The sequence below is a fragment of the Crocodylus porosus genome, unplaced genomic scaffold, assembly GCF_001723895.1.
Source record: "Crocodylus porosus isolate Cpor-Errol unplaced genomic scaffold, CroPor_comp1, whole genome shotgun sequence".
Taxonomy (NCBI): domain Eukaryota; kingdom Metazoa; phylum Chordata; order Crocodylia; family Crocodylidae; genus Crocodylus; species Crocodylus porosus.
The window spans coordinates 21774761-21787785 of record NW_017728915.1 but is presented as its reverse complement, the minus strand read 5'-3'; the positions used below and the strand labels follow the sequence as shown (position 1 = coordinate 21787785).

The window sequence follows — 13025 nt, the reverse complement described above, 5'->3', positions numbered from 1 at the left end:
TCACTGCACATTATGTATCCAAATTTCCTTCCATTTCATGCAGGCCCTTTTTTTGGAGGGTGTAGGGGATGTAAATAACTGTAATTAGCGCCAAATTTGCTATATACTCAGAAAATGATTAAGAATATTTCAGACACCTTTATGAGGACTTTTGTAATTTAAATATACTGCTATGCCTGGGCAGAGAACATTCCAGTAACTTTGACCGAAATGGTTTTTAAATTGATGGTTTCCAAGCATGAGTCAGTTAATCATGAACAAAAAGATCTGACTATTTCTGTACCCAGAGTGGCAGAAAGGGTAAGGTTGTGCGAGCTCTTGGCTGGTTTGAGACTTTAAATGACACTATATTGGCGTACAATAGGAAGTCATAATTCAGGGCTTTGTTCAGATAATACACAGCTCCGTGGTTGCTGAGACAGAATTTCTGCAGGCTTGTGCAACTTAGTACACGAGGAGCCAAGTCATATAGTAGGAAACCAAACCATCTCCCTGCTATGGTAGTGGGACACGAGTTCTAGTTTCCATTGCTCGCTGGATGAATCCCTTGGTGTTGGTTGTGGTATTGGGCCAAGCCTGATGATGTAAAGGGTTTCCACTGAGCCTGCTTGGGAAGACCTGTGGAACTGGTACTGGAATCGTTTTACTCTGAGCTGCCAGACAAAAAGCCTACACTTGAACTGCTGCACAGTTTTAAAACTGTAGCGTTGCTGATGCTGCAGAACAAAAATGGATTAATCAGAGGGAACACCTCCAGTCAGAGAGAGAGCCATTAATCCAATCTAAGTTCAGGCTTAGGGTAAAAGGTGTGCATGTGCATGTATGTGTGTGTATGTGCATTTCTTACAAGAACTGTAGGATCTTGATTCTTGGCTGCAATATACTGTTCATTTATCCTTGATCTGTGCTAAGTCACACCTCTAACTCTTTCCAGCCTACCTATGGAAGGATATTGCTATTTTATGGGAATCGGGTAGAATTTGCACTTCTAGTTTTACCACGTTGCTCCCCGGAGCAGATCTTTGCAATCCTAAAAAAATAAAAAAATAACTTCTGCAGCCACTAAATCACATACAAGAACATCTCAGCAGGACAAATGAGCATTGTAGCTTCCCATAGTCATATGCACTACAGGGAGTCACAACTAATTTCCACTCTGAACAGATCTTATGCAGACCTGGAAGCTTCTCCTGCCTACCACTGAATAACATTGGGTTCCTGTAAAAACTCACTTTTCGCTTGGAGAGCTGAAGACGTTTTAAGGCTCTGGGTTATAAATAGAGAATTGTCATTATTTCTCTAGCTATATGCTAGGTTATAGAACCATTATACTGAAAATGTAAATAAGACACAAAAACATTTACACTATTGACAATAATAGTTTAAAAATCATAGGGAACAAAATGAGGATTTTCTAATACAACGCAACAGTGCAAAGTTTATTTTTGCAAACAGGGACAAAACCCTTCCTCAAAGGGTTAATGCTTTGACTTTACAAATAACATTTCCCTGCCTATGTGATCCAGTTGCCATTGACAGCCTACCCTTGTGACTCACAACAGCTGGAGTTTCTAAACTGGCAGCATCTCAGTGTGGCATCAGGAAATTTAGGATAAAAACATAAAAAATAATCCCAATAAATTCTGAAAAATGTCGAGGTGGAAAGCTCCAAGCACTAAAAAAGCATCCTTCTAGAGAAACTATTTTTAAAAAGGCTATTAAGAGGTGTGAAAGCAAAGCTGTCTATTATGTTTCTAAAGAAAGGTACCAAACGCTTACTTTTCAGACCAACAAATTCTGAGTGACCATTTTTGACAGACAGTTAGCACAAGGTGAGTGCTAGTCAGTGGGCTGCAGACCGCAAATGTCTCCTGGGTGTAAATTATAAAACTTTGTACACTAGAATGACCAAAGAACTGTGAAGAAAATTGAACATGCCTAAACACTTGGTTTATATCATCTGAATGAAACCTGATCTTCACTGATATCTGGGTTTGTCTCTGGTCTCCTTTTTTACACCAACATAACTCGATGTTTCCAAACTAACAGGTACTAGCCTTATGTTTTTTTTGCTAAAATTGAAAAGAAAAAAAAGAAAAGGAAAAGCACCTTGTGAAAAATGTTTCCTGTCTCTATGTGTAATTCCCATTAAAAATGTAAGTGGAAAGACTGTAATACAAGCATTGACACTGTGGTCAGAACATGCTCAGGACTGGAGGGGCAGATACATCTAATCTGAATGCTTCAACTTCATTCTTATAACAGTTTTAAACATGTTGTGTTTAATTTCAAGATGGGCTTCAAATACTTTCAAATAATTTATTTGAAAAAGAAAAAAAACAGGCTGACAATGAGTAAATAAGCAGGAAAAGTACTTAGACTGGGATTTGAACACAAGCCTTACATAACTGTGTTGGGCCACGGATGGGTTACCCATTTAGAATCGTTCTTTTTTAAATGCAACATGTTGCCTGTTTGTCCTTGTGCAGGTTGCTATTTGATTTCACATCTAACCTATGCTGCAGGAAATGCTGCGTTCAACAACTCCTCGGGTCTGTCTGTAATTTGACTGAACTTTAAATACTGTCAAATTCTGTTAAAAAACTGGTGATACTATTACACAAAATTAAAATTCATATTTGCAGTGAATTTTTTTTTCAGTGTGGTATTTACAAGCAACATCAAGGAGATGAACGGGATGGAGATAGATCTCTGTGGCTCAGATTTCATTTAATGTCAGCTGCCTGATGGCACCACAAAGTAGCAGACTGCTCCATTTCATGGTGGTTCTTTCTTCCATAAAGGTTTGGCCATAAAGGGAACTTTAGGAGTGGTGTCTCAAAGATTCAGTGCAATGCCACACCTATTTCCTGTCTACTATGGAAAGCCTTGAATTGACTTCAGTGGGCTTTGGATCAAGCTGAGAATCTGTGGCAAAAATGTGATGACATTTTCCATTTGCCACCAGCTGTTTTTTCTATATGAAAAACAGTTCACATCAGAACCATCTACATTTCAATGCTCTCCAAACTCAAAGAGAAAAAAAAAAGACATGCAAGCACACACACACACACACTTATTTTTGTCTATTAATATAAAACTAATCATGTGCTATTTAAAAAGCCAGCTAAGTATTATTTCTTAAAAAGCTGCAGTTTGATTTGGATTTAATTCATACCAGTATAAATCAAAAAGTCACCTCTGTGAATCCAATAGTTACACTGGTATAAAAGCAATCTAAATAAGATCAGGGCTAGGAGAAGAATCAGCAATTCAGGAGTTAGTAGACTTAAAGAAAAGAATTCAAATACATTTTGCATATATACTGTACTATACACGTACTAAAAGTGCCATTTACACACACAGCAGTCGAATGAAAAAAAAAGAATGCCTTTCTAAAAACAATGATTTAGATGCCATTGCAAAACACCATGGGAGCAATTGTTTTGCATTTTCTCCTAAACATTGTATGAAAAAATCCAAAGAGTACATTTGCTTATTAAGGACCTTCCCTGTGTTTAGTACTTCTAAAAATATAAGGACTATCATAAAAAATAGTTACACAGGTGATCCACAATTTTCTACCACCCTTTTATGCAAGGAATTGGGTTTGCATATTATATATGATTCAAAAAGAATAATTAAAGTCCTACATGGACACATATCTGCCTCAGGGCAGACCTTTTATGTTGTTTTGCATTCCGTGTGTCACTCAAAAGAACTGCAACTGGGAAATGATGTTGAACTAAAATAAGACAAGAACACATTGACTAAAATTATACCCTGTCCAATTTGCTGACACCCCTTTAGACATCTCGCCATGACTGCTCTAGTGCAACCACTGTTCTATGTATGGGTTACATTTAGACGAGTGCATAGTTGTACACTGAAATCAAATAAAGGATCTGGAGAAATCCAACATTCTTGTTGCTAAAAAGATGAAAGATGCTTGGGATTCAAGAGAAGGGCTTCTTCCTCACAATGATCTATATTGGGCAATATTTGCTATCCTGGCAGAAATTAGCATTTGTTGGTTCAGTGCAACATTTGGGTGAAAATAAAAAGAATAAGGGACTTGAGCTTACAGCCATTGTATGCCCTAAATTTGTACAGAAGCTAATAGTAAACTGGAGTGTGCAAGAACAACAGGACAAATTTCTTCTGTGAAAAAGCCTGGGAATATATTATAGCCTCTATCGCATGATTCAACACCCTAACAATCTACGGTATAGTGGTACCATTACCTCTGGGGGTGTCATTATTCTGTCTTGCCTCATGTTCTTCTGGCACAGCCAGCATCACTTTTGAAACTAAGGAGCCCAGGATAAAAACCCAATGATTTTATGACATGTGGGATCCCTTTTTAAACCACTTAAGAGCTAAATTTAACACATCCTTTGCATGCCACCCCTCCCCATCCTACTTTTCCTTCCCACCTCCAGCCTTCTCTTTGGCTGTTTTGTTTTCTCTCTAGTTTCACTCATTTCCTTAATTAAGTTGATAATGTAATTATGTCACAGCTGTAGCATCCTCCTCTTGCAGAGGTGGCTAGATCTCTATAACCTCAGCATGCTTTATGATTGATTGATATATACAGAGATAATTGTTACTTTTCTGAAATGTTATAAATAAGTTTTTAAAAGCAAGGTATCAGGTGAGGCAGAAGAGAGGGAGACTAATATTTGGTATGAAACTTCTCTTGTTTACAGTCTATGAGATACTTGTGTTACCCTCAGTGAGGGCAAGGATATGCATTTCCTGGACCTCCAATTCTTAAACATCATAAAAGGGACAGTATTTGATTTAAGAGGAGGAAAGTGAGTGAATGGAGACTTACTCCATGTTGTACTGACTCTTCAAGCAGACAGGAGAATGCACTCAATTACTCCCTCAGCATAATCTCAGTCTCGGTATAATGCCCAGAAAAAATGCACAAAAAGAGTGGTGCATAACTACTGTACATTCTCAAATGTGAAAATCAGATACTCATGCAAAGAAGTTGAGCTAATATGACATGTAGGCTGTAATCAATATATTTATCTTCCTATTTTACTTGAGAGTAGAAGTTTCTGTGAGGTATTTGATATATGACTCTTGGTAATGAAAGAATAATATCCCTGACCTTTTATTACATATGGAAATATTTAAGGGTTTTACATCAACATATTATGGCATATTAATAGGAGACAATCTAGAGGAATAGTTAACTAGTAAGAGGGAAAAAGCTCCATATTTTACATCAACTTCCAAAAGAGAAATTGGATAAAGTGCTTGTCCCTATGAACAAACAAAACATACCTACTGGGACATGTAAACAGCTCCAGTATGACTTATGGGTACAGTCTATTTTACATCAAATCTGTGAGTAAACTTATACTCCTAAAACAAATGCGTTAACAGGAGGTCAAAGTTATACACTGAAGCACTCAAAATCCAGGAAACATTAATGCTAAAGTTTAGTTCTCCCTCCTTTGACGTGTGTTTTACTGCCCTGACTCCATGTATTACCATGGTGCCCTTCTTGGCACCCTGCATAGTTCAATATGCACTTAAGGAGATATGCACAGGCATCACAAAGGTCTGCTAGCCATGCGCGCTTGTGCAGCACTTGTGCCTCCCTAGCTTCTTGAATTCAGGGGGGATGTTGAATGATGAAATGTTACTGTCTATGCACAACCTTTGATCTGCAAAGCGTCCTAAGTCAGTCAAAATGAATCCAATTTTCACTGGGATATGCGAAAGCTATATATCAACTCGAAGATAGTTCAGTTGGAGTGTCAGATATTAGGACTCTACACAAACGTACAAATGCTTTGCAGTCAGATGAGATGAGTTACATTAGCTTCAACTGAAGAGGGTAAGAGGGTTTGAATGCGTACCTGAAGCTGAAGGACCTAGGGCTAGGGAAGAAGAGATGACTTCTAAAAGCCTGGCCAAGTTGTTCATTTCTTGTTGCTTGACAATGGCCTTTTTAATATGGAACTGGCCTAAAGTGCTATGCCACGAAATATATGTCTACATTACAGACTGTAGCATAGCATAAAGATACATGAGTTAGTTTTAAATGAACTATTTAGATACTTGAAGTAGCAAGCTGTGGGAGCGCAAATCTAACCACAGGCTAATTTACACGGCTAAGAAGTTTGCAGGGTAGATGCACTATGAGTTACTTTGCTGCTTTTGAGAATTTTCCTCCAAATCTGGAAATTTCACTCTGGTAAGTGAAACTGTTTGAAAATTTGAGATGCTGACAATGGGATATTAAGATGAGGGGAGAGGAACATTATCAACCTGAATGATTGTTACCACCAACAATCTGGCGATCAGTACTTACTGAAAGAACTGAGAGGAGGGTGATAGAAAGAGTGCAAAGACTCTCATTTTGTGCACAGTATGGTGTCAAGAACATTGTTAGTACTGAACATACCAATAAATAATAACAAAGTACATTAATAATAAAACAAGAATAATAGTACTAACAAGTTTTAGTATGGAACAGAATATGGGTGGAAATGTGGAAAACAGCTGAGCCCACAGGCAGCAAATAAAATAAGCTTCATCTAAAGGGGGCTCTTTTGTCAAAAAAGAAAGTGCAAATGGAAACTTAACAAATGGCAATGCTGATTCTCCAGACACTCCTTTGCTCTGTCTTGGGACCAAATATGCCTCAAAGTATCACCAAAGAATTCTTATTAGCCCAGTGTACCATACAATGTGTCCTGTGTTAAATTTATTGCCATGTTTACTATAAGAAACATGTGTCCCACATACAGGGTGTGCAGACACATGAAAATGTTCTGGGGTAGGTTTATTTTAGAGTAATTTACTCCAGAGTAAACTCACCCTGGGCAGGTGTCTACACAGCTAGGATGAACTCTAGGGTGGCAGGGAGCATGGGGCCAGAAGACAGCTGCCCCGGGAGCTGCCTGGTGCTGGGGTGGGCTCTGTCTCCAGACCTCAGGCAGGGGTAATGTCACCCAGTCCCAGCAGCAGTGAGCTCCTGGCCCCGGCTCCATGATCTGGGGCAGGGGGCTTGGAAAGAGCTGCAGGGGAGGGACAGGTCCCAGCTCTCGACCCCAATCCACCAGTGGGGCAGTTAGCAATGAGCCCCTGGCTGGGCGGGGAGAGCCCCTGCCTCAATCATCCGATTGGGGCACAGGGCTGGGAACTTCCCAATGACCAGGACAATTCCTGACCAGCCTCGAGCTGCACAGGGAAGTCTACATGTGCAGCCCAGAGCTGGCTGAGGACTGCCCAAAATGGGACAGTCCCCAGCCACCTTCCGGCTGCACATCCCCATCCAACCTAGGGCTACCTGGGAACTGTCCCGGCCAGGTCCAGGCTGGACAGGGAACTTTCCCTGTGCAGGGAGCTCCCAGTCACAGAGTGGGGGCTGGAAGCTTGTTCAACCTCCCAGTCTGCGTGATAATCTCTGCAATAACAATCTCCCTGCCTGGCTTATGGTGGCAAAGCCTGCCCTAGCAGTTGGCAGTTCCCGGGGATAGGTAGCAATCCCCCCCAGCTGACCGAGAACAAATTTGCTGCCAGTCGGCTGTCTACATGTACCATATTGTGCAGTCATAACTCCTGAGTAAATCTGCTAGTTGTATTGACAGGTAGTTGTATTTGACTAGTTGTATTAACAACTTTAATGCTCTACTTGAGAATAGACCAAATTACTGTGCAGTAAGTGTCTGCACATGTAGACGGTGACGCTTACTGTCCAGTAATTTGTTCTAATGTCAAGTAAAGACTCTTGTGTAGACATGCCCACAGTTTATCTAATGGAAAGTTCATCAGGGAAACATTAAGAACCCAGCATGTCAATTTTTTGTGGACATGCAGACATACATTTTTGAGGACATACATACATTCTACTGCTCCTAATTCTTCAGTTCCACCAACAGATGGTCAGATAAACTTGTCAAACATGCCTGTGTTCCATAGGCCACTTTGTGTTCTTAAGTGCCTTGAACACATGGGAATTTAAAACTCCTTGAAAGAGAATGAGACTTCAGCCCTCAAATCACTTTTGAAAATGCCATTTAGGGTCATGTTCTTAAGGGTATTTAGACCCCTAACTGGATTCTTATAGAAGTGAAACCTAGAAGTATCTCTGACATCATTTGTAGAGTCTGGAGACCCTTATTTTCTGATGTGAGTGCAAGGGTAGAGAGTGCTGTTGAGACTCCTGGGATTTCCTCCAAAGGGCTGTCTAACTTTGCAAGAAGCAGGTCAATGACATGGATGTATAAAGATTTAGTGATTGCCTGGTACTTTGTCTATGCTAGCTCTTTGGGTGTAGCAGTTTCACAGATTATTGCATGTGTGTCAGCAAAGAAAAACAGAATAAGGTACCCTTTACTTGTGTCTGTGATGTACAGCCAGAGCTCCCCAAGGTCTTGAACAGTACTGATTAAGGAAACGCAGCACCCTGCAGGGCCAGGCCTTAAAACATATTAGCTCCTAGCCTGCAGTCAGGCCTCCCTGTAACCACAAAAGAAACATTTATGGCATATTCTTAGCAAACCCCTTCAACTATTTGCCAGGCCACAGATTTTGGTTTCCACTCTACCAGTAATCCACCAAGAAAACCATGAGTTGGGTCTGACATCTGTGTCTACACAGTGAAATAAACAAAGTACTGTAATGCTTGAAAGCACTGAGATGATGTGAGTAAAGAGAAAAAAAGAAGATGTGTGTACAGGGTGTGTGTGTGTGTGTGAGTGAGAGAGAGAATGAATGGCTCCAACCCCATTGAGCTAATAAGGTTTTGTGGGGGTGCTTTTTGGTGGCACTTTGAGACCTGTCTGATCCTAAGACAGAGCAAAGAAGTGTCTGGAGAATCAGCATGTCCATTTGTTAAGTTTATATTTGTACTCTCTTTCTTAGATCCACATCTCAAGAGAAGCATAGAAGCAAACAGGAGGTTTAAGACAAAGGCTTAAGAAGAACAAACATCTGGCAGAAGTGTTGACACCTGTAAGTTGGTAGTTAGAGCGACAGAATGTATTCTGATCTGTATGGAGTATACTGTGTAAAGAGGTTACAGTAAAACAGATAAATGTAATAGTTTTCACATTAGAACATTGATTTTGGATACTCCTCTGTATTGTACGTTTCTTACGTGGGCATGAGTTGAAGTACATTCCCAAAGTTGTTATGGAATGACAAAACATGCAATTCTTGGGCGAGGGGGTGGGGGAGGGTTCATAATTTGGATCCCTTGTCGATTGCAAGGCAAAAAGTCAAGAAACGACAGTCACCATCAGAAGTGCCCATTTCACCCTGCCTAAAGTGTCTTCCTGCTACTAGGAAATGAAAATTATTTTTAAAGGAAGGTTAAAGGTCACATGGAGGCATTCACTAGGAATTATTGACATAGGTATGACATAAATGATAGCCAATCAAAAAGCAATTTCATAAACATTGTTATTAAATAGTAGGGTAATTGCTTTAAGTACTAGAGGAATGTCAGGGTCATATACGAGTTTTGTTGGTGTCACATTTTTTGATTTGACACTTAGTGGATCAATGACACTTAGTATATTTATTTTGAAATGTGAGCCATGTCACCAGTCTAGAAGTTAATCCCCTATGCACATATTGCCCCACATTTATAAAGAAATAATTTCTGATTTTATTCTATTCCCTAAGTATCCAGAAATACGTCAAAGCGCTCCACACATAAAAGTAAGGAAGTAATTAGGGATTATGTGGTAAGTGTACAAACATAGTTTATATTACTGTGTATTAGAAAGGACCCCTTTTATAGCTGCCTTTGTCAATTTGACAGAGCAAAGGGTTTTAATGTACTGTAATAAGAAATGTAAGAGGGGGCAAAGGACAGCCTTGATGTGATGCCTGTTTGTAAACTGAGTGGCCCTGAGGTCCTCCCACTCTTCTGCTCACCCCTGCTCTGTGTGTGTTCCATGGTCAGATATATTTAAACTGAGTTAATAGCAATCTGATGAGGGAGGGGGGGAAATCCCTTAAATGTCTGTTATCATGCTACCGGTAGAGTTTAAATGAAAGCTTCAACTAGGGCAGATATTTACAATGTGATAATATTAAGGCGACAGCATGGCATTTGGCACATTTGGAAAGATAAATCTGCCTAAGAAAATGAGTTGCAGAAGGTCGTTCGTTTTTAAAAAAGGATTTTCCCCGACAATCTGAAAACATGCAGAATCAGGGGTCTGTTTTAAAGAATAAAGCAAGGACTGCCTGTCAGACAGATAGACTTACATAGGGTGGGAGAAATGCTACAGTTAGCAAGTGCAGGTGGTACTTAACTAAGCCATTTAACCGAAGGCTTATCAGGCTGAAGTGTTTCATGAGGGTCCCATATGCTTCGATAGTTTTGTAGTGGACTTGTTCTATACCTCCCAATTAATCAAGGCTAAAAGATCCTCCAGAAGGGTGTGTTGCTAGGTTTATACAGATTCTCTCCCCAACCATTGAATGAAATTATTTTATCCGTTGGCTGACTTTGAGAAAAAACAGTTTAGTTAAAAATGTTACTGCAGTCTTCTGGGGAGCTCCTCAAATGCAGGTAGATATATTTAATTATTTCCCAGACTGGAAGTATATTCAGCTTCCTACAAAACATAAGTAAGGACAATGGTGCTTGGTTCTAAGGAGTTTATAATTTGCATTGTAATATGATATATCTCTACTAATGCAAGAGCCACAGGACAAATAAACTGTACTTTAAAAGTCCCGTCACACTGTGAATTTTAGCTCAGTTAAAAAAATAAATCAGTTTGACACCACTACAATCATGGTTCCAATGATGTTATATTCTTGAAAGGGAAAATCTACAACATTTTGTTCATACCAATCTCTTACAATGTAAAAGATAAATAAAAGAAGGACTTCTTGGAATGTTTTTTAGAAATTTGCGCATACACACATTCATGTACCACACTTCAGTGTTACTTTTCCTTTGATGTAGTTTCAGAGATGTGGGACCAATACTGGCAGTTTTCTTTGGATTGTTTTTGATCCAATCATGGAAAGATTTTGCTCCATTTGGGGGCAGATATTTTAGCAATAGCCATTCTCAATCACACACTTTTTTTTCTGTTACACTATATAAAATTCCCCTTGCCACAAATAACTGATGATAAACAGGATCTGAAGGAATATGGAAATTACATGACCTATTGTGTAGGTGATATATATAGTGGAGGCATGCAAGGGAGGACACAACTGTGGCCTACAGTGTCTTCCTCATTTCTTGGGATGTGGGAGTGCTGCCTGACCTAGATTTGTCAAAGGACTTTTACATTGCTCAGACATTTTACCTGGTATACGAGCTACACAATGTGTATGATTTATGAAATATCGGGTAGTAATATGTAGTGACTGGACATCAGCTGAGCTGGTGGTACCATATTAAATAGTCTAAATATACAGGCTATTCATTGGAAGTTTGAGATATATTTGTCTTTTTTGGAAACAATAACCCAGAAATGACTACTCTGAGGAACAGCACATTAATATAACTGCACTTTTCTGGGGAAGTTCTGGGATGGTAATAACATACCACAGTGAGATGAGCTAGGTGCTCCATGTTTAGCAAAATGAAGCTACTTAACAAGACGGATATATATGGATTTTGGCACCTAACTTTGGGCACTCAGCTTTGAAACTTTTCATCTGGGAATTCTGTAACAATGAAAACTGCTTAGTTCAATTATCATCATTTTTATAAAGAGACAAAAATCAATGCAGACCTATCTGTTGATAAGGAACTGAGATTTAAACATAAAATTGCTGATTTCTGTTAGACAAAGAAATACACGGACACACACAGTAGCCACAAACCATTAAGATGTCTAGTTTTGCTATTTAATTCCATTTTGTACTGGAAAGATTCCCTAACCAACAAGAAACCACATTTTACACTCAAAAATAATCCAGAACACAACAAAATAGACATCAATTTCCATCCCAGCTCTGTTGTTCTCCATTTGGAAAGCATGTACACTCAGCCCAAGTCCCTGATTTTTTAGATAGAAAGGCCAGAGGAGGCTGAGGTCAGGAGCAGGAGGATTTATCTAGCTTTTGTCCAATAGGCAAGTGGTTAGGACATTTGTCAAAAAAGTGGAAGACCTAGTTCTAAATCCTACTCAGCCACGTTTCCCACTTGTCAGGAAACTGCCTAATCACTAGAGAGGCCTGAGGACAGCCTCCACCCATCGTGTTGACGAGCCAGCAGGCACAAAGGAATATAAGTCATGGAAGAAATAAAGGTAGTAAGAGGGAGGTAACCTGTAGCTCAGTAAGGATAGTATTCACCTTGGAGAGAAGAATGGGCTCCAGGTTCTGACTTCTGCTCCCATATGCATTGTATGTAATCACTAAACTTTGGAGTATCATATCAAAATTGAAAAACAACAACAACACTATAGTTACTGTAGATGGATGCTTTATGTAGACATAAGCTTTCATAGGTTACCACTGGAGGGGAGCAACATTTGTACGAATTTTGCACATGACATTTAACACCAAAATTTAATACAAAGTGCTTGGTTATCGCAGCAACATGGGCTTAGAAATACCACAAACTAGATAAATTAGAAAAACGGACTCCAAGTTTTGTTTTGCGCTGATACTGTTGCTTATACATATTTATCCACTGCAAGTTTCTGATTAGTACAATGTTCTGTGCTAGGAAGTTTTCACGTCCAATTCTTTTCAGCACCACAGCAAACACACACAGCACCCATAATGCCTGGCTCCTTCAACTTGATAGAAATATGTAAGTCTGTGATAGTTTTATAGCAACAACTCATATTTTAACTGCTTCCTGAACACCATGAGCTGTGCTGAACAGACATTACAAACTCAAAATATTGTCCCTGTGCATCTGTGTTCATCCATTTTCATTTCATAACACAGTTACTCTATAACTAGTGACTGGCACTGAATGGAGGCATGGAATAAATAAGCAAGGCACTATAACAAGGCTGGCAACTTGAAAGGTTTTATGTTTCTAACACTTTCTAATCCCTGTG

The 13025-nt window shown here is 39.4% G+C and overlaps 1 protein-coding gene across 4 annotated transcripts in view; it reads right to left on the bottom strand.

The window, feature by feature from the left end:
• Positions 1-13025, bottom strand: part of ZNF536 (zinc finger protein 536) — a 333084-nt gene that overhangs the window by 104248 nt on the left and 215811 nt on the right. The window lies entirely within an intron of this gene.